At 34.5% G+C, this 27,590-nt stretch overlaps 1 long non-coding RNA gene across 1 annotated transcript in view; it reads right to left on the bottom strand.

The window, feature by feature from the left end:
* Window positions 1–2,235: 2,235 nt before the first annotated feature.
* The window catches only part of LOC138066719 (uncharacterized), a 38,681-nt gene continuing 13,326 nt past the window's right edge, over window positions 2,236–27,590 (bottom strand). Inside the window, exons 3-4 of the long non-coding RNA XR_011140138.1 lie at window positions 20,832–20,897; window positions 2,236–4,527 (exon numbers count right to left, since the gene is read on the bottom strand). This is a non-coding gene — a long non-coding RNA (uncharacterized lncRNA). The remainder of the gene's footprint in view (window positions 4,528–20,831; window positions 20,898–27,590) is intronic.

The raw sequence follows: 27,590 nt of genomic DNA, 5'->3' as shown, positions 1-27,590 counted from the left end.
TATAGTAGAATATGGAAGCTTTTTAACAGAAAAATAAACACTGATACAGAGTTAGTGCTTTGGGATAAGAGGCAAGCTTTGTATACATCTATCTTATTTCCCTGCTGTATAAATATAGAGATGATTGCAAAATGAAACGTAAAGCTGAGGTACAAGAAACTGGCAGTTTTGATTTGATGTAAGGGTTATCTATGCTGGAGGAAAAGGGCTTACAGATATTTTCAAGAAAGAATAACATTTTTACAGCCTGTATCTGAACACCCAGAAACCAAATTCATAAAGAAAAGCAACATTCACATTATCAGCTGATATCACAGTTGATAGACTTGCCTTCAAGCTGTGACAATTTCTGTTGTATGCGCTCTCTAACACGAGTGCGTATGTGCGTGTGTGTGTACGTGCGTATGTGCATATTTATGTATAAAACAGAAAAACACAGAAGAGTTTACTGGAGATCTGGAACAGCCTGTTGTATTTCAGGCAAATGTTACTTCACTAATATAACGTGTGCAGATTAAGATACTTTTAAAAAAAATGGCAAGCTATTGGCCAGATTCTAACACAGTGTAAATCAGCCTAAAGCTACTGACTGATTATTATTTTTCATATTCTTTGCTTGGCAAAAGAGTTAACTATTGCTACGCTTGTGGCCACAGAGAGGGAGAAACATAGCTGGTAAATCAGCAAAGTGAGATTGCTCTGAGATGTAATAACAGGATTTTGGAATCGCTGGTAAAACTGAGAGTGGTACAATTCTGCTTCACCTCAGGAGTGTGCTCTGGGGAACCTTTGCTTCAGTTGTTTTCTGTGTAGGATTAAGACAGGAAGGGTTATACTGGAGCTCTTTAATGTGCCTTTTGAAAAACTGTTGCATAGTCTGAAATTAAATTAATACGCTGTCTGCCCAAAAGCACTTTTGGGCAGAGTATTTTGGCTATTGCAGCAGACAAGAAAAATATGATGCAAATACGACCGAAATTCGAAGGAAATGAAAAGGGCAGTAGTACTTAAGGTCAGTAAAGATAAAATTAACACTTTTTTGCATTCTGACGACAGGTTCTTTGACAATACTATCTTGTTGCTGACAATAATACCTACGCAAATTGGTCAAATCAAGTTTCTTTGAAAATTAACTATTAACAGCAATCTGGTAAGAGGAAATTGAATGCTGCAGGTAAAGCATGAATTTTGTGTTACATTTCTCAACAAATAATTTATGAGGCTTATTACTATATATAGATATGAGATGTGGACAATTGCTAGGAAGGACCAAAGCAGCTCAATGGCTTCAACTAAAGTACTGAAAAATAATTCAGAGTTGGATCTGGAGTGGTGTGACATATGGAAGGAAAGGTCCTGTCAGGAGCAGCAGCAGGTTTGTCAAGGACCAGCTGTGCTGAGCGTGGAAAAATTGTAGCAAAATCAGTGCACAAGACATAAGGGAAAGATGGCAGAAGATATCTTGTGTCAGGGCTCTAAGAACACTCGTAGGCTGTAATGGCCCTGCCCAGCCTCCCCTAGGGCCTCCTGCCACCCCTGGCCATGGCCTAGGGCCTCATTTTAGCTCCACAGGACTGCCATCCTGCAGCTCTGTCTGCTGGATGGACCTCGGCCCCATGCTGTAGGTAGTCCTGTCCCCTGCCAGTCCGACCTGCTGCTAGGATTTCCTGGATGGACTTCACCTTCTGGTTACTTCACCTTCTCTCACAACTACCTGCGGATGACTGACGGAGCCCTTCATCATCCCCGTCCCAGCCCTGCTTGGGCATGGCAGGACTGTACCTGCTTGGTGTGGTCACTGCCGGTACTGCGGTCACCTTAGCTCCTTTTCTCGCGAGACACTGCTACCCCCTGGTATATTGCCTCTTGGAAAGTCACGCCTATTTCTGTTTTGATTTCAATAGCAGACCAAGGAGAAAGTAAAGGCATATTCCACACAAAATCATAAAAGCTGATCTTGATTTTTCAGCAAGGGTTAACAAAAACACCTGTCATGAGTAAGCAGTGGCAATACTAAGGAATTATGAGAACGCTCAAAGAGTGATAGGGTCTACAGAGCCTCAAAGAATAGTAGAAATAGGGGTAGCACAGACCAGTTGTTATTAAAGGGAGAATAATATGTAAAACAGCAAGCACCAATGATTTTTAATACTTTTGTTTTTAAAAGAAACTTTTATTTAATAGAAATAAACAAATTAAATTTCTTCACTCCAGATAAGTTCAGCTGATTAATGATAACACAATTTATTACTTCAAAGTGGCAGACTAGCTTTCATTAGGGTATTTTTTTCCTGAAAGAATTGTCATATAAAATCATAATTGTTGGAAGATTGCTGACAAATTTTTGATAGCAACAACTCCCACTGACTTCACTTAAGGGAAATTTCTCTCTGAAATCTTTTTTTCCTGGCACAGAATGATTAATGACTTTCCTAAGAAATGATGCCAAATCTATTTAAGTGAAATATAATTTTATGAAGTTACAATAGCAAGCAAAGGGTGATCTCATCCCACTTTATCTGTTTCACGCATCATGCTGCAAATCAGAGAGAGTGCATAAGAGAAAAATATCCATATCTTTAACAGGACATATGGGCATAGCAACAAATGGGAGGATATTGATCAGGAAATAAGATCTATTTAAAATGACTTAAAAACCCACAAAGTAGTGTTTTGAGCATTTTAAGATTTAATTCATATTGGGAAGAGTTTACAAGCAGTTTGAAAGCATGTATCGTGTTTCATAATAAAAGTAATGCTGAACCCTTTCCCTTGAGAACAAACTTGATGACTCCCAGGCCTAGATGCCTGGGCTGAAAGGATGTGGTATAATTAAAAACCTCAAAATTCAGGCTGTTGGTATTACAGTTCCCTTCCCCCATAATTTTCATTCATGTTAATCTAATTCAACTGAACTAACAAATATGACCCTGAAAAACCCCACTTTTAGCCCATACCATTAAGGTCTTATAATATTATTTTTCTTTCAGAGAAAATGCTTGAACTGATGCACATTTTCATTAAGAAACAGAGGGATTAAAAGCTTGAGTGTTCTCTTTACCAATATATGAGTAAAGATATATATACATTTTACATATATGTCTGCAGAACTTAAAGCTATTTTGTACAAGGTTCTGTCAACCTAGGCAAAAAGATGGAAGCTTTTCCTGATTATGCTTTGATAGCTATGCATAATATTTATACGATGAAACTGATTAAATGTCACTTACAAATTCTACGTTCAGTTAATCTTTACATTTGATAAAAGGTTTTCATGATTTGTTTTCTCTAGATGAAGTTGATATTATCCATTTCGTAAATGACAAAAGTAACAAAGTTGGAAGCAAATGAAAAGCCTGCAAGCATATATTGTGATGTAACGTTTTTTGAACTCCGTGTTGTTCAGGGACGTCTGATGTGAAAGTAACTAACAAACAGTGGAAATTCATTTAATTTAAATCAAATAGTCACTTTCACAAGGAGAGGCTCTGGCTCAAGATTAAGATCAGTGTTAACATTTCTCAAAACAGGCTTAAAAGTGGACTCTTTCCTACCTTAAAGTTTACATAGCCAGGCTTTTTGGAGATTAAATGAGAATTTCTTAGAAGGCTTTATCTTAATCGAGTTCAATTCGCATCATAATCTTGAAGGTGAGAATGCCTACAAATATGAAACAGATCAGTAAAAGAATATTTTTTTTAAATGTAAATCTTTAAAGATGTTTAAGCATAGCAAAATTTGTCATTATTTCATATTTTATCTAAACAGTTTGCTTTTCCATATCAGAATCTTTATAATTTTTAATTTTGTAGTTGCCTAAGCTTCACAACTCTTGGACACAAAATTTGGATAAAGACTTCTTTGGAATGCAAAGAAATTAAACAAAACCCTTTTCAAAAAGAAAAATTTTATAGTTTAGGCTTTCTGTAGCTTGCTGTCCCGTCTTTATGTGAATCCCACACAAGCATATAGAATTAGCAGGAACATTCAATAAGTAGTATACATACATTTCTCTCAGTGATTCATTAATGATTTTTTTCCTTTCTCTTCCATTGAGAAGGCTAGAAAGGAGCGATGAAACTGGGAAGAAGTTAGTATCCAAAAAAATAGTAGTTGCTTTAATTGTGACAGTGTTCCAAAGAAATTTTGCTAAGTAATTTAAAAAGTCTATATATATGTACTTTTGTAGGTGAAAAAAATGAATTAATCAAAATAAACAAATATAATCATTCGTTGTAAGTCGTGCAATTTATAGGCTTTTTAGTTTTGGTTTTGTACTTTTGCAGGGATAAGGCATCCATTCTTTACAAGCCAGTAGTAGACTGGAGTGCAAAGCTAATGCAGTAATATTAAAAATAATGTAAAAGTATATGTTTCTAAGGAATAGCTCATCCGTTTTAGGAAAGCAGAGAAATTCCTATGGAGCAGGCCAAGAAGAGTCATTAAACACCATTGATTCTCTTATTCTCTGAGAAGCAAAGACTTTGTAGACGTCACTTGGGATGGCATTTTCTTGTTACAGAAGGTCTGCGGGGCAAAAACCAGAAACGAACTGTGAAAAATATAGTCATTGTTGTTACTGTTTGTGTTTGGACACAAAAATATAAAATCACAATATACCTAAACTCTGTTATAGATGTTGTTTATCTCCTAGCATGGAACTTCTGTTGTCCAGATTGATATATATAATGAATTATTATATGAAGAACTGGAGCTGTATTATAATTTTTGTAGACCTACAGTAATTGCATTTGTCATCCACCTTCAGATAGATCATCTACCTCTTACCCACTAACTTACCTGCAGGGTTTTTTCCTTTTTTATTACACAGTTCCTGTGTTTTCTATATGCAGCTATGTACCACTATGAGAATAAATAAAAATATAAATAAGAAAAGTGGTCTATCAAGTGCTTCCTCATTCAGGTAATTATAAAATTTCCTTAGATTTCAAATTTACTCCTGCTTCAGATGAATTTGCAAGGCTGTTGGGTGTCTGTGGTCTCATGACACGTGGCACTTCTGTGAATAGGAACAGGGACTGATGATAAGTAACTGACATCTCTGATGTATAAAAAAAGCTTTGATTTGTTTTGTTTTTTATGTATGAAATTATATGCAGAAAAATGTATTAGATGTGTATAAAGAATGATTAAGCTTCTAGAACTTGAATAAAGGTCATATTCACAATTTCTCAAAATCTATGGAAACCTTTGTGCTGATTCGGCTTTTGACCTGAGCAGAAATTGTTATGTATTTAACCAGATCCTTAATGAAAATCCTAACTAGTCACTTATGATAGTACATGCAAAGATCCTCCTCTGCCAACCTCAGGAAACTTTGACCTTTAAAAAATGTACGCTGGAGTGTTCACTGTGTACTTAAGGTAGCCAGACTTTATCACAGTGGTCGCGTGCTTTAATATCGTTAAGTACGGCCAAGCAAATGAGTTAATGTACCTGAATTGTCCTGCTGGATCAAGTTAGAGTACTCAACTGTAACAAACAAACTTCAGTATTTTTTTGGAAAAAACTGTAGAGCCATTGAAAATTCCATACTTCTGGCCTGTGTGTGTGTGCACAAACTCATAAATATTTTTGTATGCAAATATAAGAGTATATCACAGGGCTGTCCTTGTTAGAAAAGAGCATTTATTAAGAAACTATGATATGACATGCATGCCAAAAGTGAATGAAATTCTCAATAGGACATGTGTCTGGTCAAATTGATAACAGTGGAATCATCAGTGCAAGTTTGAAAGGCACGGCTCTGCCATGAAAACTTGTCAAATGTCAGCATTCTTTCCTTTCTGTCTTCATGCTAAACTAGGAGAGTGTGAAGTTTATTTTCCCTGTCTGTGTAATCATAGTTAAATATTTACCTGTTTACCCGAATTTTTCAAAAAGAAAACAGTCCGCTCCTCACTATTTCAGACACGTACGTATAATGGCAGCATTTGTTTAACCTGAATCATGAAAAATGAATGTGATCTTGTTTATAGAAAATGGAAGAATTCAGTAGTAGGTAAATGAAAGTGTTTCTCAAAGCCAATGAAAATATTTTAGCTGACTTGGATATGATGTGAATAGTGATATTTTTCCTTCTGCTATACTATATTTAAACTGCTCCTAATTGTTTCTAATTAATCTTTCGATTCCCATTCCGAGGGATTTATAACCACCAGTAAGGTGCACCCGGGTCATGATTCTTGACACTTGCACTCTTTTATGAGAACTGGTATTTTCTCACACATACTGGTATTTATTTCTGCTCTTTTCCTGCAGTCTGTAAGTCCCAAGTGAGCTGGAGAGAGTTTACTTCCTGTCCTGTACCTTTAGCAAGCTACCATCCAGTAAAGTACGTATTTGACACAAGCTATCCAGTCAAGAGAAAAAGTACTTAATGTTCTTTGTCAACATGGTTTGTACAGCTGCCTACGTATTTTGGCCTTTACTTCCCTTTGTTAGTTTTCCCAGAGGACTCAATTGAAAGACCGTGTACAGAAGTATCAAGTAAAATAATATCATAAAAAATGACTCACAGGGAATCTGGTGACCTGAAAAATGCAACTTGAAAAACTAATGACCTAAGAATGCCTCCAAATCTGAGATCACCCAGCACAGAATTCAGAATTCCTTAAAGTGGACATGTAACTAGTGACCCAAACAGAAAATTAAATCTAGCAATGATTTTTTTTTTATAAATCTATACGTAAAAAAGGTCTCTCAGGTCATCCTTTCCACTTTAAGCCCGTCATTCTCTAGCACACTGAAACCTTCAGCTGATAGTTTCATGTGAGTGTTTTCTATATTCTGCTATTGTTTTGGTTACTCCTTCCTCATGTTAAAAGAACCCAGAGTAATACCTAATAACAATTCTGATGTTGATACATGGATATGAAATGTTACATCATAAGATGTCAGGGAAGCTATGACTGTAATCTATTGTAAAGGATATACTACATAAGCAGACTTATAGATGTTTAGTACCAAATCATTCTGTACTGCTATTTAAATACCATTAATCTGCAAATGAATTGTGTCAAAAATTCTCTTTCATAATCACAAACTTCTCAAGACCAGAATAACTGGAAATAGCCCCGGTACAGGCTTAGAGTTTCATAGTAAGAAGTCACTGCATATGAAGATAAATTAAATTTTCACAGGCTCAAAGGAGAATACAAATGATTGACTTCTATTCTTCATTCAATAAGTTATTGACAGTTCTAGGTTGAAATGACAAAACGAAAAGAAGAAATCAATGATAATGGAGCAAAGATCAGATCAATAGCTGAATTTCTCATTAATGCAGTGAACAACAGTTTTACTCACTTTGACAGAAAAAATACAACAGCCTCATGCCTTTTTTGATTAAGAATGGAGGGGCAGAGGTCAAACATGCATAATGAATGTGAATTTACAATTTATTTAAATCAAAAACCCTTTGAATATCTGAAATTCATTTTTAAATAGGTATATGATCACTAGTGTAAAGTCCAATAGACATCATTAGAAATTATGGATAAGCAGTTAGAACGCCGTTGGAGGCTATAAACTTCTTTCACGTACAGTACTACTGTGTAGTTCTGGGCTCCAGAACAGAAGAATATTGGTAAATTCACTGTTTACATAAATAAAACAATTTTTATGTTTTTTTCTGCCATATTTGTCATCTCTTTAAGTAAAAAAGAAACGCAATCCTCAAAATTCTCTTCATGCTTTTCAAAAAAGTGTATTGATTAGAACATTTATGCCACCAATGCAATCAAGGAACAAGGTGAACCTGACCTGAAACTTGTTTTCTGATCTTCAGTGAAGAAGAGTGAGGGCAGGTAGAACTTGTTATAACTGTTGAGAATTGTATAGATGAATGAAAGAGGATGTGTTAAGCCAATTCAATCTAATTTTACAGAACACTAATCTCACTAGTTCCCCAATCTCCCACCCCTGCTTGAGGGACAATGCTGTGACTTGTACATCCTGCTTTAACTACTGCTAATACTAGCCTGATGTATTAAGGAAATGCAAATCAGCAGAAGTACAATGGTGGAGTTTTATATAGTTTATAAGTTTCACTGATACTTTTTGAGTAGCTGTACCTATATCGAAAATAGCTTATCCTCCATCAAAAAAAAAAAAAAATCTGAGAAAAGGATAACGTAGAAGGAAAGGGCAGGAACGCTTAACACTATTCATGATATGTAAGTCTTGCTCATAAATCAGAGTCATAAAAAGCAGTGACAGTAATCACTAATTAAATCTAGTTGTTTGTGAGAAATAGTTTTAAATATGCATTTAAATCAAGTTCCATTGTAAAGTACATTTTATTAGTGGCTATATAATATTAATAAAGGATTTATATATGACTTACTGAGTGGTCAGTCAGTTATTGTAGGTTGTTGCATAGTTCAGTAGATCAATAGGTTACCTGCACAACTTTCTACTTATATGTTTATAATTATCCTTAATACTAGGTACTTGAGCCTATAACGTGCTTATGATATTTATTAATCTTTTATAAACTACTTACAAATACAATGCTCTCTCAGGAATGATAGTACTTTTGCAGTATGAAGGCTGACCTATATCAGAGAGCAGAACTTGAAGAATTCTAATATTTCCTGTCTACGAAGCAACCCCCCACAACACTTAAGAAAAGATAGTCCTTTTTTATAAAACAAAAATGTAGAAAAATATGAATCCACCATGGAATTAACATATTAGATAAGTCCTACTCAACTCTTTCTATACACTATATAGATTTTTTGATACCATTAAAAATAAATAATAATAATCAGCCAACTGCAAAGCATGAATATACCAAGCAAAATTAGGTCATTCTTAGACCAAATAAATACACTTATATGGAAGAAAATTTTGTAAAATTTACTGTTTAATTCAGGTGAAACTTCTTAATTGTTTTTTCAGTGTCTTATAATATTTTCTGCTTCACAAGAACTGCATGGTTGTCATAGCCTCTTACACAGTCATCAGTATTTGGAAATTCAGATAGGAAACTGGCAGCCATAGATATGGAATTCTTCAGTGTTTTGCATCCTGCTACATTCCCTTGGATAAGACTTTTACTAAAGGTGATAAAATTGTTATCACCGGAGGTATTAGAACATTCTATTTATGCATCCAAAAAAATAAAATCTTTAAAATATATTTTGTTCTTTCATTTGTACATAACCTCTTGGCTTCATAGTACTTTGGAATTAATTTTAACAAGAATGATTTGAGCAGGACTATATTTCACATAAGAAGAAGAATAAAGGTTTTGTTCTATACTCTCTCCAGAAACTGAATTTCACTTGCTTGTAACATTGAAATCCCAATATACCGTGGAAGTGAAGAATTCATAACAGAATTTCGTGTGTTCTTTTTGTCTAAATGGCCCTACTTTTTTTTTTTTTTCTTGTCTGCTTTAGGACGTAGAAATTTGAAATAGAAAGGAAGCTTTGAGAGAGAGATCATTGCCTATGCCAGGGTCCTGGGCTCACATGTCCTCCTCTGGGGTTTGGCTGCCTGGGCTCAGACCAGCTCTGAGAGGATACAGCTGTGTAGCCTTGGGGAACACATCTCTGAGAAAGCTGGGCCTCCTATCTCCTGGGAGCTGCATTTAAACTCAGTCCTTTACCCTTGGTCTTTCCCTGGGCTACAATATCTTATATAGGTTCCATATAAGTGCTTAAATCCTAATAGTATTGGAATTCAGGGCCTTAATCAAACCTAAAGTACTCACCTCGTACCAAACAGTCCAAGCATGTGTGATCAGGATAAAAGTAGACCTGCTCTTTCTAATTGCAATTCACCTTTTTTTCCTCTTTCAATGAGAAAGAAGAGTTATTTTTAGTTTATATTTATTACATCTGACTTTAAGCATATGTATTGTAATGCTTTTACTCTTCTTGTTTCTTACCACTGTTTTTTCAAAAAAAACATAGTAGGATTCCACCTTCCTTCTCATGCCAAAATTGTCTTTGAACTGTAGAAAGAGAAACCTCATGCCATCTTTTTTGCCTTGTAATATTCCTTTTTTCCTCTTGATCCCTCCAGACATATGTAAGTGCTTTTAACACAGAGTTAGGATCTCAAAATTAATACCTCCATCTCTCACCCCTACTGAAATAAATGGAAATGTGTATGTTTTTATTTGTTCACTGTCTTGTTACAGGGCTTCCTATTCAGTATGCTAGCTTTTACAAATGCTAAGTGTTTAACTCCTATGCATTAGGCAGGAAAGCCTGAGCATTTAAGTCACCCAGACACTTAACAGTTAGGCATTACTTTGCTCTTTGTGAATCTAGTCCCTAGTTTTTACCATCTTCTTACCCAATAAGACATGACCTCACTTGTCACCTTCTCAAACAGATGTACAGGGAAGATTATATACTGACAGGTCTTAGATTTAAGTCTACTCATACCCTTGCATATCTATATTAACAGAGGAGAAGTCCCTGTTTGGCTTTAATTTATTAACGAATGGGGACTGTGAAATAGCAGTTGCTTTGAATTTATCTACACTTAAGTTTCTAGAACTTTCAAAATGAGTAAATATTGGGCATTGATATCTATAATCTGGAGAATTTGCAAAGGTAGTCACAGACTTTCTGTGGTTTTACCCGCCTCACTGAGAAGAATCAGAGATAGGGCCACTAAACATTAATTAATTACCAATGTACCAGATAGACAGAGCACAGAAGGGATTTTTCATATTAATAAGATAAGACTATTTTAATTTATTCACACAGCTAAAAACTGGTTACTTCTGAAATTCATTAGTAAGAGAAGTAATTATCTTTAGATATATTCATTTTCAAAATTAGGATTAATTTTAATGCATTCCATTTCAAATTTTTTTTTAATTTTTCAAAGTAAAGCTGGAAAAAGGCGACCTTGCATTTTTGTCTAAAGTGAAGATTCTACATAAATAACATGATGTTAGTAATGTGCTCAAAAATAAATGACCTAATCATTTAACTTAGATTTATATTCTAATAAATCTGTTTCAAAATCATCTACTAATAAGTAAAGTTGCAAACATCTTAGAAATTTTGCCAGGGAGCAATCCTTTCCATGTCCTGAGATGATAATTTTCAATGTATTAAATATCTGTGGGTGTTTCTCAACAGCATTTGGAGGCAAATCCCCTTAGTACTAAGTCCCAGTCAACTGTGTGAGGCTTGCTGAATGTCTTAGGGCAGCCAAGTGCATACCGTGGTGGTTGATGCCATGAGCAAAGGTATGGCCTTGCCTGGCCATCTTTCCTGCTAGAGAGCCGATCTCCACATCTGTAATTAGCCCAACATTTCGAGCCTAACATTGATGAGCAGAGCTGGGCAATTTGTTTAAGGGTTTCCAGATATAAGGGCAACCTAGAATATTCTGGTGTATTTTAGAAGTTACATAACATTTCAAAAATAAGTACCAGGTTCATTCACAGGCCTTAGTAAGTTAATTTGTTTTTTCTTGTAATTGATGGGGGCCTTCTGGGGTCTCATCCAATGAAAAATATATATGCAACCTCATTGACCAGAGGAAAGCATAAGTGAAATAATTGTTTCTCAACGTAAAAGTTAAAATTAAACCTGATATTTCTCAAGATTTATCATGGAGCTGGCCAAGAACTTAAGTCCTAGATTATTCTTTTTTTAAGGCGGGGGTAGGGTGGAGGCCATTTATTTTTGTAGAAATTTTAAATGATACACCAGATGCCTGTTTAAGTTCTGTTTACCCAGCCTCCTGAAAGCTTATGGAAATCCTCCTGTCAGTATCCTTGGGGTTCTGACCAATCTTTAGGTTTTGATCAAAGGTCAGTGAAGCTTGCCTTTTTTAAATGAGTTCTGCAAATATAAAGATGATCATATATTTTTAATATTAATTTGAAAATACTGAAAGATGTTAGAAATGCATTAATTTTTGTGGGCATTTTGAACTCTTTCCAGCTTTTAGGGTGTTGTTCACATCTACCCTAAACAAATTAGTGTAGTTTTTATCTCTTTGAATCAAATTTTCCAATTTCAAGTTTTAAATAGGAAACTAAATGATTAGGTGATGTAAGCTATTGCAATATGGATACCTACTTCTGTTGGCCTTTATCATTTGGATGTTCAGCCACAATTTTGTTCCTCATTTGTAATTCAGTAAAATAGCAGAAGCCTTCAAGAGTTACAGCATCTCTAAACTATGGTGGTTTAAACATGCTGTCATCTGACATCTACTAAAAAAGTGTCAAAACCTGGACTGGTGAGGTGTTGAATATTACTAGTTTTTAGTGGCTTCCTTAGGAGTTCAGACATTCACTGCTCCCCGAACGTTGTCTAGTTCTTCCTTTTATAAATATTCAAGCCATTCAGGCACTGTTACTGATATCTGATATGCAACTTCTGTGTGCGCTAACTTGATGTCAGTCTTTCAGGTTTCTATATACAAAACCACTCTTCAGAACAGCAGCACAAATTATCAAGTCCTGTTTATACAAATGTTCACTGATAAGAGACAGAATCCAAAAAGTTAATCATATTTCTCCTTTACAGACTTCAGAACTAAAGAAAATAGGATCTGACATTTTATTAATCTTCTAAATACTGACTATATTTAATTCAATATATAGTGTTATGGATGCACAATAATACATATTTCAGGGATGCTTTTTACAATTGGGATTGACATGTTGTACACTGAGTGGTTTGGCAGGTTTTAGCTTGAATATATATATATATTTATATATTTATATATTTCCTTAACTGTAACTAGAGAGTGTATACACTGTTGCCTTGACTTTAAGCTCTATCTGTTCTGTACAAAACCCTGAAATCATGATATTAAACTGCCTTTAATCATAGTGGGGAGAGGGGAGGGAAAAGGGAGATAGATGGGTTTAGCATTCTCTAACAGCTTAACATCTACATCTATATCTTACAGTGAATGTCCTGAGACAAAACTGAAGTATAATATCTGCTATTTCAGTAAAGTGCTAGAAGGAGAAGAAGAGTTTAAAGAACTGAAAGATGAAAAGGACCTAAGAAGTAAACTCAAAATTTAATTTTTGATTTTTTCCTAATGCTTCACTTAATTATTTAGAGATTTTAACTTTAAATGTCTAAGTGTAAGCTAATAATCATAAGCTTCCTTCATAGTTTTCCTTTCTTCCTGAGTTTGTGGGCCTCATTCAGCTGTCCACACATCTAGTGCCTTTTCATATGTCACTGACTATCCCACCTGGCTGCAAACTGATGCTAGAAGGAGTGGTAGTGGGCCTTCATTAGGTGTCAATCATATCTCCCAGCTCCAAGTAAGTATCTCAGATACATCAGGATAGCTGGTATATATTATATAGTCGCAAATGGCAACCAAATGGAGCTCCAGATGTCTGTATGTAGGTCTCTGCAGACATACTCGCTGCTTAAGTATCTATTATACTCAACAGAGATCTAGAAATCGATTCAGTTGTTTACATTTGGGCATCTGCTTCCATTAGGATGTCTATCTAAAATGTCTGCATGAAACGGCAGACATGGAGAAGACCCACAGAGCACCCCTGCCTTCCTGGAACTGCCCTTGGGGCTCAGCCCTTGGTCAGTGCAGGCAGTGAAGTCTTGGGGAGCAGTTCTCCCGGCCAGCTGCCGGGTTACTGACTGTCACTGCCACACTACCACCGTGTGTCCATAGGTACCTCTGTGCAGACAAATAGCTAATTCAATGTTCTATAGACCTTTTAAGCAGAAATTAGCCTGTGGCACATATTGCAAGAACTTTGATGTGATAGATGAAGATGATCACAACATGATCTGTGGCAATAGTTCACGCATTGCACAGAAATACATTCTGACCACTTCTCTTATGGGCTAAGAGAAATCTTAGCAAACACATCACGCATACAAGGGTGCTTTTTGAAAGCCCTGCAACAGCAGTGTTCAGCAAAACTGTGAAAGGCTGAAGTCAAAGTCTAGGAACAGTATTACATTTCATATTTCTATTTCCTCAGATACTATTATTATCTTGAGGTTTTTTTTTTTTTTTTTGATTTTTAAAGTAAGAAGGTTTCTCTTTTGCTGTCCTTCTAAACTACATCATTGCTAAATGCAATTAAAATTCAAATATTTAAATAACCTTGCTATTACTAGTTCTTCTCCTGTAATATAATAATAGTCAAATGGTAGTTTTGAATGCGCTTTTAAATGGGTTAGGAGTGGGAAAAGGAAGCTGAAAGAGACATATACATATAAACTGAAAGAGATAAATAACTACAGATCATTAGTAATCATGAGATAAACATTGTGAGAAGGAAAAAAAGGCTTATAGCACCTCAAAAGATTTAAGGTGCTCTACTGATTTTACCATCAATCTGTTCACATTTTAGAGTCAGCTAACAAGAAAAAAAAATGATACTGAATTTTGAAACAGGACTACTAGAGAGCAAGAACTGTCAAAGTTTCCATTATCCAACATTTTCTACTTTCAGGATCTGACTACTGCAAACAAGCACTGAGTATCTCTAGCTCTTATTAGCTATAGCAGGAACTGTTGTACTGTCTAATCTATTGGGAAGCATTTCTGGTTTTCTTACATAGACCTTAGGTCAGTTTTACTGGTTTCGGTCTTCCTAGTTGTGACTGAAACTGCCCATGAAATATGAAAAAATATATATATATTTTCATGCAATTTTCCAGAATGTTCTAAACATATTTTGCATTAGTATTCTCTACCAGCTGCAGTCACAGTAGGATTACTGTACCTGTAAGATCCTGCTGAAGTTTAAACCTCAGTTTTATTATGCAATTCTGCATAGAGGGGCTGACAAGGTTTTGAATAGCCACACAGCTTCTTATATTGAGTCTAAAACCTCCTGAAAAGAAAGAAAACTCATTACGTAAACTCTGTCTTTCTCACTTGAAAACTCTTGATCATGTCTACATCTGAATATCTTTAGGCAAATTTTTAAACTGGATTCTATTTTGTTAATGAAAATGACTTGGAGCTGCTATTATGTTAATTTCTAGATAAACAGTATTTTGCATTCTCTGGAACAAGAGAAATAAATTTATCACCCAGATATAAATTTATCAAAAAATAATACAGTGAGTTTTTCATAAATCATAATTAGTCTAGACATAAATCTCCAGGCTTTACTGGAGAAGACAGTGACAGAAATGACAAGAAGACCAGAAATTTAGTTTAAACTGGATTGTTATGTAACGTTTAGTGTTCTCTTTTTTATTTTCAGTGAAGAAAGACAGAAGGAAAGGGTATGCTCCTAGATGGCATGGGGAATATTGGGCTTTAGAAGATATTTGAGCAAGGAGAAAATGGGGACAGATGGGACCACAGTCTTTAGCTGTAGCTGAAACAGAGGATATGGGTAAATGCATAGTAGTGTGCAGAAGCAGAAGCAATGATGTGCAGAGCATTAAAGGTAGCAAAGAGAAACACGTTTAGAAGTTTTTAATGTATTCAATTCTTTTGGGCAGTATTCAGCGAGTTAAAATTTTCCTATTTTCTCCCCATATCTTGAAGAAGTCATTAGTATTTGGAATAGACCCACTCAAGCTTCACCAGGATTAGAAAGCACAGATGTTTTTGACAATTAAGACTCCAAATGCAAGATTAACTATCCTTAAAAATAAAGCTATCTAAAATACTGGGCACATCAAATTACCCTGGCAAAAGTCTGTCTATTTTTAGAAGTATGAGGAGGAAAGAATTGCTTCAATGACTGTAGTAGCTTTTTCCAAAAAACAACATTGTTCTAGAGGAATATTTTTACATCACCTAATTCTCTGAATACAGTTTTGAAAGTTAGTGTTGCACACAGAAATACAACTGGCATACCACAGAAGGATCTGCAGTACTCTGGACTTCTTTTTCGGCAGTGCTTACTTTCATAGCAGTCAAATCTTGGAAACTGTATTAGGAAGGAAACTGGAGGAAAGTTGTCAAGAAAAATAAAAACATGAATAGAAATTATAATCAATAGGTGAGAAATGCAGCAAAGTGTTGGGTCCATCATTGCTTTTGGTCCTAACATGGAAAATGGCTGAATCATATGTTACAGGGAAATTCTTTAAATTAATCTGCCCACAAACAACCATAAAATCAGAGAATCATAGAATCACTGAATAGTTGAGGTTAGAATGGACCTCTGGAGATCATCTGGTCCAACACCCTGCCCAAGTAGGGTCAACTAGAGCAGTTCCTCTATTCTCAGTCTGTCACCTGCCCAAGGTGATTTTTGCATTGAGAATGAATATTGGTTACAGTGGTGCCCCCTTTAATTTTCAAAGAGGAAGAATGCCCTACTCCATTTAACTGCTGGTATTCAATATGGACAGATATTTCTTAGATATACTCAATCTATAGCCTAATTTGAGTTCTTCAGAAAAACTGAAGGTAGTGTAATCAGATGGAAGGAACTTGGTAATTCTCCAGAGTAATATAGGGCAGAATAATCAGCTAATCTTTTGCAACTACTCTATGACACAGTCACACACAGAAGTTCTTGCTTCAGGTATCTCAAAGCTTCTCAACACTTACAGGATTTGCTAACTCTACTATGATGGAAAGCCTCCACCAGGGATAAGGCTTAAGAGCATTAGGCTGAACAAGTTCTAAACAGACTAGAACTGCTGCTTAGTCTGGTAAAATTTCTAAGTGACATAGCTGTATCAGGAAAATTTTCAAGTGTAGCCAAAACTTTAATTTCCTTTTATGACTGCTTCTTTTGTGGATTATTGAGTTTTTCTTTTCTTTGAGAGTTTTGGCCTGTGACAAGCCACACACAATTGAAATGTTTAATGAAAGGGATCCGAGATGCAGTTTCTTTCTCTTGCCTACTTTGCCTTTAGTTAATCCAGTTTCATTCAGAGACATAGGGAATGAAAAAAACCTAGTGTGGAAAACGTGACTTGGATAGCTGCAGTTTCACATGTAGATGGAAAAGAGCAAGGAAATGGCATCTTAAAAGTAATAATTAAATAGACTAATAATTATTCATGATCAAATGAGTATGGCTATTGAGCCCCAGGAAGAATATTTAGGTCTACTTTATTCTAGAGTCATAACACATAATATAAACCTAAGATCCGTAAGTATTTATATTTTAGCTTAAACTGTCATGTGGATTGTGAATAAGGAAGAAAAAAACATTATTTTTCTTGAGAAGCTGACTGGCATTAAAATAAATATTCTCCCTTAGCTAAGTAGCATTAGAAGAGTTGAAGGAATATTCTGGCCCATTATCTCTTGCAGAATCTGTGTTTTTTTTAAGCTAAGTCTGAAGTCTTGTGACTCAGAACAGAGAACATCTCATTTAGCTTGTATAATAGGCTTTCAAATACTTAGAAATTTTTATACAGCAGGAGCGACAAGACTAAAAAACTTGTATTCTGCAATTAGGAGTTGTTCATTAATCACATTTATGAGATATAACAAAGTAACATGAATGTCAAGCAAAAACATCATCACAAGTAATAAAAAAGCATAACTATGACCTTAGGTGGAATTAATAGACTATAGAGGAACAGCATAAAAATGTAAAATAGACAAGGAGTTCGTTTTTAGGCCAGCATGCATCTCTATACTTCACAGAAAACATTAAATGAGAGTAGCATTAGAAGTAAAATAAGACAAAATCCACAGCATTTGTAAATGGTCTGCTAATGCATTCTTCCCAAACAAACTATAAAGTAAACCTTCACAATGGTAACGTAATATAGTAGTAAGTTGATAAAGCAATACAGTCCTCTTCAGTCAGCTAGGAGACATCCAGGTTAATTAAAGGCTAGAAGGAAAGTCAAATATATTTAGATGTAGATGGAGCTACACTCAGCAGGGAACATTCAATTCCTCGGTGTTAAGTTCGTCAGGCATCTGGTGGCCCTATATAGTCTGGAAGAGAAGTAAGACCTTTCAGAACAGCAGTCCCCAAAACTGAAGTGTTAAGATTTTTTTTTAATTCTCACTTCCTTTAGGCTATAAACAAGCTTTCTAATCCTCTTTAACTTTCAGACAAACTACTTGCCATATATTTTATTGAGTCTGTGTTACATAAGTGTTGTGTTTATCTATCAGAACAGAGTCATTAGGAAACATAGGTGGGAAAACTTCTATTTTCTACATTCTAAATAGGCTCAAACAAAAGACAGTCTCTGAAGTCATCTACTCAACTCATGCTACTTTTATGTCCAGTTAGAAAACTAATCGCCTTAGATTCTTTCTTTACATCCATTGCAGAGACTCAGACATGTCTAAACAGAGTGTCTACCTTTAAGATAATTTTCTACATTGATAGTAGATAAAGTTTCAGCTCCTAAATTAATTGCTGCAACCAAGTGCCTGAAGTTAGGTGGATAAATCTCAGATTAAACTTTAAGAATTAGCGGGCTATGCATAAAGGTTTTTTTTGGATTGCAGTGTTTCACTTCAGTCTACCTATGACCTATTTTGCATCTTTTCGGGGATATATTACAAAATATTACAAAAACATTCAAACAATAGGAAGCGGAGTTGAAGTGGAACAGTTCTATCAAAGGGTACAGGGTTGTCTCGGCCAGATTACAAAGATGGAAAGATATGCAAGGACTTTTGGGGAGGGTGTGAGAGGGGAGGGGAGGTCCTGCAGAAACTATCCCATGCACAGGCAACCACTCAGCAGCTGGGAGAAACTGGAATTAAAGTTATGTGCGATATTTCACTTCTCTCTGATCCCTTATGTGTGCATCTGTTATCTTGCAGTCCTTCAGGACATGATCTCATATTATTATTTTCTTTTTTCTGCAGGATGCTGCTCATTCAGCCATACCTTTGGAATAAAATGTGTTTCTATATTGAATCTGGCAGCTACCTTTAGGTCTTTCACCTCAGTTTTACGCAGAGGTTGGCAAGTGTATAGCGTTTAGGTAGGAATTTGGAGGATGGTCATGTAATTTAGGTTGTTGAATGTTATCCTAGGGAGCTGGATTCTATGCTATTTATGCTGAGTAAAAGCTCGCTTAATTCACGTGGTGTTGTTTTTGCAATTTGATTGAATTAACTCAACTTTTTTTAGACTTTAGCATAATAAGAAATAAAAAATGAAGAGTAATAAACTACAGTAATGAAGTACATGATTTTGTTCTCTTGTTTGTGACTGATCTGCCTACAGGGCTGGCATGCACTAGCCCAATGAGATTAGCTCTTCAGTTCATAGATTAGCAATCTGAGGGGACCTTTCAAATCTTATGTTTAGACAATTCCTGTCCCGTCCACTCTAGTTTCTGCTCCTGCATGGATTTGTTCATATTTTAGTGGGTTTTATAAAATGAAATTCAATGAAGAGCAACCTTCTGAACAGCAATAACAACAAAAACAATAAAAGCATAAAGTAAGTTAAAAGTTAATTGTAAAAAACAAGCAAATAAGGTCAGACAGATAATTAGTTGAAATCTGTGGCATTTTTGTCCAGTTTTTCACAGAGTTTTGATCAGAAAAATAAGAAACTTACCTTCCAGGTTTCCAAAGGAAAGCCTGAAATATGCCAACTACAATAATATAAATACCGTTTAAAATGTTCATACTTTTATGAATTTTATCATTAAACTAGTAAATACAGAAAATGTCAGAAAAATATTTTCATTGAAAGAATTAGCCTCATTTGAACAAACCTTTCCTTGAAATTAAGCATACTTTAATACAGTTTTCTAGATCAGAGACCTGATTTCTTGATATGAGTATTTCTTAAGAAGAATCATTCTGACTCCTGAAAAGTGAAAATGACCTCTAAGGTTAAAAATATACAAATTGGAGTAATGCATCAATCTATTTTTAAGTCTAAATTTTTAAAGAATTAAGTTCATCTTGAAATGTTTGATTTAATTTCAATTACTTTTATTCATTAAAAACTAGTCTGTAAAAACAGTTGGAAATTGTCAGAAATGTCAGTTAAGTCTTAGATATATTTTCTAACTTTTTGAAAATGAATTATAGGAAAACAGAAAATGTAATTAGCACAAGACTCCATCAAAGATATTTTAAACTCTCTTGTTTCAAATGAACTGTTATACAAAGTTGGCATACAGCGTGCCCCTTTCCATTATTTTTAGTAAAATGGATTTCTTGCTGTGATAAGTGATGCAGTTGCTAATTTCAACTGAAAAGTGATTCTGCTAAAGCCATGGGTAGCATTTTTATTTAAGTAGCAACGATGTTATTCAACAACTATTATAAATAGTTTGAAATATGAAGCTATAGTCAAAGTTAAAAAAAAAAAAAAGTGGAAAATCATTTTTAGAATATGGAATTTCTGACCTTGGGAAGAAGTCCTGGACCTGTTGGGATGAACTCAGCTAGAAATGAATTTAAGAGTACGAATGAAATGCAACTTAGATACAAATAAAGATCTGTCAGGCGTTTCCAGCAGTGCAAGAACATCTTTCAAATCTTCCAAAATTAAAGGAATATTACATGCTACATTTATTAATTAATATTAGGGACATCTAGCTACAATAAATGAAGAGACAGGAGATTATATACTCACAGCAACAGCAATATTATCAATAAATCTAGAAGTCTACTGTATAATTTTCAGTTCCTGATCAAGGAGTGTAAGTTAGGTACAGAATTAAGAACAGACACCTGTAAGCTTGAAGGAGAAAAGCAAATTCTGTAATGTGAATTCTCTATCAACATTTCTTTTCCCAGTCAATAATGAGAACATGAATCAGTTCACTTAATTAGTTACAAAACTTTGGTGACTGCGTATCAACAAGCATCCAGTTTCTGTCATAACTTTAATACCCTGTTCCTGAGTCATGACTTCATGTAGATAGCTGCAGAAAGTCATAAAATTTACTCACCATATATAGGACTGAAGATCAAATGCCGTACTCCTACCTGGAACAGAGCAGACATCTTCGCTAGTGCTGAAAAGTTGATGTAGACAGAAAGTAGTTAGAGAACCACAATAATACACAGAAGTCAAACAAGTACAACAATCTCCATGTGTTTTATGCAGCAAAGTCAAGGATGAGGAACTTTAAGTAAGTGGATTTATAACAACCCTAGGAAAGGCTCTTCAGTCTCACTGTGAGCTTGGAGACCAAACAAGTCAAGTAACGAGGTTTGCTTTGCTCTCGTTGGCTCCCAGCAGTTTGCTGCTAGGCAAATTCCTGAGAACCCGATCTTCACCAGCAAGAGGCGTCCCAGGCACCACCAGCACAGACCTGAGCAATTTTATTATTAATTTTATTATTATTATTATTACTACATTTAATTATATTTCCAGAAAGCCCTTCAAATTACACTTTCAGCTGCTCCTTAAGAACCTTGATTGGAGTTAATCTGGCTTTAGAAATTTTGAAATATGAGAAGTGTTAGAATTAGTTATTTTACCCTCTTATTTGTTGTTTCTTTATTTTAATTGGTTTGAATTTCTAGCTTTCTCATTTTGAATTTCTATGCCTTTAGCATATGTCTTGTAGTGTTTTATGCTCTGATACAGGAGAGATCTGTTCAAAACTTTGGTTCTACATTAACTTTATTTATTTTTCTGAGAATACAAACCTAGAGATACAAAAACCTTAGAAAGTTCAAAGTGTGAGTTTTATATGGAATAATCCAAGACTTCTAAAAATCACAGTTATTTAAGTTTTCTGTCTAAGCTTACTTAATGAAACAACTACTGAAAATGATCAAATTGCAAAAAGGTAACATGACACTTTGGAAGCCTGGAAGCTTTCTCTGAAAGAGGAGGAAAGTAGTATACAACTACCTATCCTATAGGATGATTTGAATTAAGGTATGAAAGTGCCAGATTCAGATCAATGTAACAATATAAATACAGAATTGTAAATTGCTACTAAGCATTAGCCATATAATTCTTTTAGAAATAGAGTTGTTAACAACAAAAAAGCATAGAAATAAAATACAACCAAAACCATAATCCCCTAAACCATCATGATCAAATAAGAAACTCTTAATTAAAAGATCTCATTTTATTATTTGAAATTTGACAGGCATGTTGTATGAGATAAATAATTTTGCTAATGATTATTTGCTGGATTCCATATTCTTGCTTTGTAGCACTTCCTTATTAGCCAGCTAGATCAACTTACTTTTGAGGTAGACGGAGGCCAAGCCTGGAAAGTTGTGGTTTTCAAAGCTGCAGGTAAATCTCATGCTGAGGGTTTTACATAGTTCCATGAATTTATACTGGTAAAGTCCTTATAGCAAAATTCATTATTTCTCTTACAGTGGAAAAAACCAGTTAGACAGTATACAAACTGTATCCTCCATAATAATCAGCAGAAAAAATTCTGTAAGTATATCCAACTGCCTATTAAGCAGGTGCATGCTGGTATGTTAGCTGAATGGAAACCTTTTGGATTAACGTGATGTTCAATATTCTTTTGTCATACTTGGTTGACAGCAATGGAAATAGATATAATAAAATGGAAAACAAAAGACTACTTAAACAAATCCTTAACTGGCAGTATTGAAATAGAGTTCATTAATGCTTTACTTTCTTCACTATGAATCATTTAACTCAAATAAAGTAAAAATAAATGGGAATTAATTTAATTGTTAGTGTGATACTTTCATGTCTCCAAATAGTAGGAAGTTGGAATTGAAAATATTCAAAGTGTAAACAAAATGCATATTTTTAATGACCATAATTATAAATTACACGCCACAAATTAGTAAGGGATGTTGTAGATTAATCATTTGAAATGCTTTTATCAAAACTAGATATTGGTATAAAATATGTTACAGTTAGACAGATGGCAGGGGAATGAATCATCAGATGAAATCTGTGAGCTATTTCATATTGGAGGTCAATAAACACAATATGAACTTTTGCCCTCACAATCGAAGAATGAGATGAATTTCTTATGGGCTTTATTCTCTTTTTCACTGAGAAAAAGTGAGATAACTGTGATATTGGTAAGAAAATACTGTTCAAACAATAAAACAGCATGCTGTAGTGATATCAGTGAACTGATAAACGTGGAACAATCTATTTTGCTTTGCAATGCATCTTAATCAACAATAAATGTAAAGATTATTTTAATAAGACCATAGGATATCATTAAAACCACAGTAAGTGTCTCCAGTCAAGCACTCAAGGGACTTTTAAAGATATAGGAGATATTATACCTTACATTACATTTATACACTAATAATAATTGATAAATACTGGAATCATGCAAGGATTAGTGAAATCACTTTTATTATTGCCATGTAAATATTAAAGAGATATTAAAGGCCTATTTCTTTACAGACTATTTAGAGGTACATGTATAAACTTGCAAGTCATATCTAAAAACACTTTTAAACAGAACCTTATTAAATAATTTTTAAATTATGGTCTTTGTGGATGTGATAGGGAACATGGAGCAATTCAGACAGCTTGAATGATGATTGCTTGCAACATTCTCCTGAAAGGTGCTTATATGGCACAAAGACCAGGCACTGATGCCGGTTTTCTGTGATAAAAAAGGTAAGAATATCTTTGAAATAATAGTATAAATCTGCAAATTGTCCCTCCTTCAGATATGGCATAGAAATATGATCAGTCAAAAATAAAGATAGGTTGTTCATCCGGAAAATGGTGATGATTGGTTGGCTGGACAGTTAACGATTTACACTGACAAATCCTGATGAAAGTTAATCCTCCTGAAAACAAATTGAGTGAAGCTAGCTATCTTATGGTAACTATGTCGAAGAAATACCTGAGGCCTAGATTTACAAGAAAAGTGCTTGCAATGACAGTGAAAGGTAATTACATATCGAGAGCTGAAGAACATAATATATTTAAAAAAATAGATAAATGAAAAACTACCGTCTAAGTTTGACATAGATTTGTAAAAACCACTAATTACCCCCCCCCCCCAAAAAAAAGAAGAGAAGGAAAGCTACCAAATCTCACGTAATTAAATTAGTAATTCCGATTACAAGATCCTATTGAGAGGTGTATAATTGCATTATCTCTTATAATAACTCTAAGTTTGAGCAAGTTAGAGGTAAAAAAACCGCAGTTCATGCATGCTAAGCAAAATTTAATAGCTAAAAATTCTGCAGATTTCTTCTCTACTAAGACGATTGTTATATCACAAGATTTGCAAGGTTTGCACAGATTTTGCAGTTGATTCTTCTTACAAGCACATGCCACTACAGTGCATAGGGCAAGAAAGAAGCGCAAACTATCCACCTTTTGTATATATTTATTGCTTCTTCCCTAGTGGTCAAACAAGGAAGAGTAGAAACTGCCCATCTCAAAATCAGAGGGGACTGGGAATGGGATTGAAGAGAAATGACTGGGATATGGAGTTTGAAGGACAAGATCTTGACTGGAGGGGGGAAATTTGGAAAATAGATGCTGGAACTGATTTGATACTGGGTTTCAAATCTACTGAAAAATTGGATGGAAAAATGAATTATAGGCAAAATGGTATATAGTTCGGGTAAATCAAATCAAGATTATTGTACAAAGTTATTGAGGTAGTATCATATATTAGCTATAGAAAGTCTCAGCATTCTCTATAAAGTTGTCTGAAGATGATGTCTTTGAATGTACTATCAAATTAAAAAAAAAAAAGCAAATTGTAGGAAAAAAAGCCAGTGGCTGTCTTATTTTTTTTAAGCTGTATAGCTCTATAGTTTTTATCTATATCTATACTGATCTAGATATATCTGCATGTACATGCTTAATACTAGAAGCTTTTCTCCTTAAAAAAGAAAGTGAGCAAAGCTGGTAAGATTATTTTCTTCGCTAGCACTGATAAGTCATAAAATATATTGCATCCTACTTCTTCCACCTAACCCAGAATCCCTGAGAAAAACATGGGTGACTCTGTGGAACTATTCTTTTGGGGAGTTCTCCTAAGGCGAAATCATTTATGTGTTTTTTTTTCTTTCAGTTGTCTCTGAGTACTCTTTATCCCTCTCAGACAGATTCTTCCACATCGCTTACTGAGTCTCCTTTCTTACTTTCCATTAGTTAATTTATTATGCTAACATCAGTGTTTCTCTGTTGTATATACATTGACTTTTTCTGAATTATAGCTGCTGTTCTCCCTAATTACTGCTTCAATAAGGTTCCACATATACAAATCTGACCATGGTAAAAGGAAGTGTTTCAGGAAAAGAGCACATTTTCATGTAAGGTGAATGCCATTCGGTGGCATTTTATCATGTTAGGGAAAATGCCATTTTAGGTGCCCGGGCCTCTATGTAGTTCCTTGAATCATTCATCATAAATCATTCACTTTAGCCCACTGATTTTTTTTTTTCCTTCTCAATGCAGCTCACTGAAATCCTTTCAAATTGTCAATATCTTTATGGAAATGTGATGCCCAGATTTGAATGCAATACACTAGGTGAAATCACACCAACACTTTTGGAAGAAACGTGCTATTACATCTTTGCTTTGTAAAGTACTGTAGACGCAGCCCAAAACTGCATTAGCCTTTTATTTTCCTATTACAATATTTCACACTGGAAACTAATGTCTAACTGGCTATTCACTCTTCTCAGGTTTTTACTTCCCTTTCAGAATTGTGGGGTTTCGTTTATCTATTCACAAATGCTTTAGCTTGCATTTTTTCAAACTGAATCTCAGATTTTTCTGCCCATGTTCCTAATTTTCTGCTTTCTTCTATTCCTGAGTCCTCATCAATGCCTACAGCTCTTCTAAATGCATCATTGACAAATTTCTTTATCCTTGTTGTTTGTTGTTTCATGTTGAATACTAATAAATTTTAAGTAATTGGTCTTCAGTATATTCCCTAAGTTGATATGAGGGTATTTGCAAATACTATTTCAAATGTATCCTTCAGTCATGCTTCAGTATCCTATTTATCTGAAATAAATGCAAAATTTGATAAGAGGAGAAATACAAAGTAAGAAACAATTGTTATTCACTTGCTTGAGGTGAAATTCAGGTTCAGTTGAAGTTATTAGCAAAATTACCACTGACTTAACAGAGGAAGTAACATCACTGCATACTGTGTCACTGAATAAGAAAACAATTTGTTGGAGTTTTTTGCTTTGTTGTTAACATCTGTTCATGTTTAATGTGGAAAGACATGTTCTGTTTTACTGAAATCAGAATCCTTACAAGGTTTTTCTTTTATATATGTAGTATATATGTAAGTATACACATACAGGCAGAATACATTATTTTATTGGTGTGCTGAGCTAGCTTTTTGTAGTTTGCCCTACTTGATGAGATGTTCTTGATAATAGATATCTTCAGCCTCGAGGGTTGTTACTCTGTCACCTTTAATGAACATAATAGATCTGTTCCTTAGTGAACATAAAATGGTTTTACTGAAATTAAGAGACTCATGCCTATTTATATAAGGTGAAGCTTTCTCTCATATATATGTGACTACATTTTTGTGTCACATTTCTGCATGACACAATTCTGGAAATGCTGCTCTGTAAAGTATTAAATTCAGCATTCTGTCATATTACTTTAAAATGAATGACGCACAAGCATATGTTAAGAATGCTTGTGCGGGGAAGTAATATCCAAAAAAAAATAGTTCATACATACACACACACACACACACACACACACACACACACATATATATATGTATATAAAAGGCATTGCAAAAAGTAAATGTCTAAATTTCTGAATATCAAAACTATCCAAAATTTTTACTTTGGGAATACAATAATTTGAGTTCTATCTTACTCAAGATATACAGACATAGCAGTGTGTGTGTGCATGTGTGTGTGTGATTTATCCTTATTGTACTAATAATCATCTTTTTTTATATGAATAATGCATGAATTTTATTTTCTTTGTGTTTTTTCATTCAGAAAATAATATCACAAAATCACACCTTCAGATCCATTCTCATTCAGACTGAACAGAAATATTATTAGTTCAGAAATTTGACAGCCTTGAAAACATGTGGAGCCCAGGGATTCCAGCTGAAAACTGAAGGGAGCTTTTGAGCAACAGTACTAAATAAGACAGTTCATTAGGCCTGTTATTTTTCCTTCAACAGTTAGGAGAAACAGAATTAGATAATCGCTGCTGATTTTTTTTAACAAAAGCACAACGTATGTAAGCAGACTATGTAGTCCATTTCCTGCTTTTTGATTCAGCAAAAATTCTTTAACTAAATGTAGTGACCTCTCTGTTTTCACCTGAAATGTGTGAGACTCAAAAAAGACTGCAGGAGAGTAAGAAAAGGTCAGGATATAGATATATAGCAGTAGAGATTAGAACAATCTTAAAACTGAAAAAATCACACCAAAGTGACTACTGTCTAATTTATCACTTTCTGAACTAATCCTGAAAGAGGTATTTTCTCTGTGAGACTATCCTATTCCCAATTAGAGCAGGATTATTAGGATTCACCCTTCTGTCATATAACCTAGTGGTACTTAGAGGTCAAAAGCACCTTGAAAAATTTCAGTGATTTTGGAAAATGTGAACACATTACACAAATTAGGAGATTATTAGTAACGTAAGTAAATAAAGAACCTAAATACTTGTTTAATTTTCAGCATGAAAGAGCTCAAATCATAGTAGTGGGAACATTAATCTCTCCAAAGATTACAAGATGTTAACGTTCTTATCCTGAACCAGTCTATGA

The sequence above is a fragment of the Struthio camelus genome, chromosome 3 (genome assembly GCF_040807025.1).
Source record: "Struthio camelus isolate bStrCam1 chromosome 3, bStrCam1.hap1, whole genome shotgun sequence".
Lineage (NCBI taxonomy): Eukaryota > Metazoa > Chordata > Aves > Struthioniformes > Struthionidae > Struthio > Struthio camelus.
The sequence above is the reverse complement of the archived record's forward strand: the minus strand, read 5'-3'. Positions and strand labels throughout refer to the sequence as shown.